Source organism: Austrofundulus limnaeus, unplaced genomic scaffold (genome assembly GCF_001266775.1).
Source record: "Austrofundulus limnaeus strain Quisiro unplaced genomic scaffold, Austrofundulus_limnaeus-1.0 Scaffold282, whole genome shotgun sequence".
Classification (NCBI taxonomy): Eukaryota; Metazoa; Chordata; class Actinopteri; order Cyprinodontiformes; family Rivulidae; genus Austrofundulus; species Austrofundulus limnaeus.
The window spans coordinates 143,906-146,104 of NW_013952684.1; positions in this window are offsets into that span (position 1 = coordinate 143,906).

Below are 2,199 nucleotides of genomic sequence, written 5' to 3' on the forward strand. Positions count from 1 at the left end.
CACACACACACACACACACACACACACACACACACGTAGCTTCATGTAAAAACAGCCTATGATTGTCTTGCCTGTTAATTAGTGAGTCTGGTTGTCATGCTGGATGCCTACACGCTCAGCCAGCCTCACAGGGACGTGCGGGCGGTTCTGTGAGTCACCGCTTTCAAATGGGCTCGTGGCAAAAGAGCAAAAATGATTGAAAACCAAAAAGGGGAAATTCATGAGGCTGGATGAGAGATGATAAATGTATTAGCAGCAGATGACATTTCCCTCACCACCTCATCGATCACCTCAGGGACATTTTCAAATGTGGCCAGTGTGTGTGTGTGTGTGTGTGTGTGTGTGTGTGTGTGTGTGTGTGTCATATGCAGAATCAGACAGATGAAAGGGAGCACACACATCTGAACACAGAACGACAAAAACATGAAAAGCTTGCAGATGAAGCTGGAGATGGGAACATTTCAGACACAGCAGAAAGTGTTAAAACTTTAAACTTTGCACAGATTGAACCAAATGTTAAAGAAAACAGAAACATTTCCACACAAATCAATCATATCCTCTCCTGTTTGCATGCAGAGCTACGACAGAGCGAGGCAACGCTCGCTCTGAGCAGCCTCCTGATTAATAAGCAGGATGTGTGCAGCTGCAGGATGAGTCTGAAACAAAGTGTGAACCTGGCCCTGGCTCCCTGCTCCGCTCCGGCCTCTCTGTCCTCCCACTCTTCTGTCTCTTGGTATTCAGCGGCTGCTCTCTTGCAGCTCAGACTCTCTTATCTAAATCTCCATTCAGACAGAGAAAGAGACAGAGCCGGGGAGAGCGGGTGAGAGATAGATAATGCAGGTCACTCTCCAATGACAACTCTAAAAGGCAACTGGGGAGAGCAGAGAAAAGGAGAGAAATGTGCTGAGGAGGGGAGGGCTGATGGATTTCTGCTCTGAGAAAAGTTTGCTCTGGAAGTTGTTGTACATCTGCTGGTTTTTAGCTTTAGCTGTTTATTTCAAGAGGTGCTGAGAAGTCAGTGAGACCGTCACCATATGCCTAAACATTGAGAAGCTAAACTAAGCAGCTGTTAGAATCAACACTCATTAATACAACAATGAATTTCTGTCCTTTCCTCCCTTTATTTAGCTGCAGCAAAAAGATTATCCATCAATTATTTCTATGGGCTGGCTGCTAGGCGAGTACAAACCCAACATATTTCTGCTGTCAAGGTTTTATTTAAATGAAGCTGGAGGAAAATTTAGATTTGTATTATTCCTGTGAAGGATGTTTTTTTTTTCCCCTAAACAGATATTTCTTTCATTGTCAGCTGATCAAAAGGTAAACTTTAGTGCTCCTGAGTCATTTTCATTCTGTTACATTAAACAGTTTGTTTGGCTTCACCACTTGAAATATAAGTTCAAAAAAATATATAACACTGTACCTCTCCAAATGTTAAAGTACAAGAAAAAATTTATTTAAAAGGCAGGAAGCCCTTTAAAATCAGATTTTATATTTTACTTCCTGTCACATTTTTTGAGGAAGAAAAGTTGAATTTAGTCTCTTCTGCTGCAAAGATCCCTTTATACTCTGTTTAGGTTATATTCTTCAACAACTTGGAGGTCTCCTCAGGGTCAGACTCTGGGTCCAACACGTAAGGCTGGATGGACAAGTCTTCTCTTGTTGACATCTTTGAATTCATTTGTAAATAAAAAAGTTTCTGCGCAGCTATATAGCTGTAGACCCCCTCTATCAAACTAGAATGAAACGGTCTGGAAGCTGGTGTGTGTGTGTGTCCTTGTTTTCCCTACATCGTGGGGCCCAGTTTTAAGGAAAACGCAGCCTTGTGGGGTCCACAACTTCAGAGGCTGATTTTGGGTGTGGGGGTTGGGTTTAGGACCAAGGTGTGAATTGAGTTTAGGTTAGTTTTAGGGTCAGGTAGGTACCTGTGAGGTTAGCCTTAGGGTTTGTGGTCAGGGTTAGGATAAAAAATGAATGGAAGCCAATGGACGGGCCCCACAAGGATATAAAAACAAGTTTGTGTGTGTGTGTGTGTATATGTGTGTGTGTGTGTGTGGCCTTGTTTTTCCTACATCGTGGGGCCCAGTTTTAAGGAAAATGCAGCCTCGTGGGGACCGGGTGCTCCTTGTGGGGCCCAAAGCCTGGGTCCCACAACTTTGGAGGCTGATTTTGCGTGTGGGGGTTGGGTTTAGGACCAAG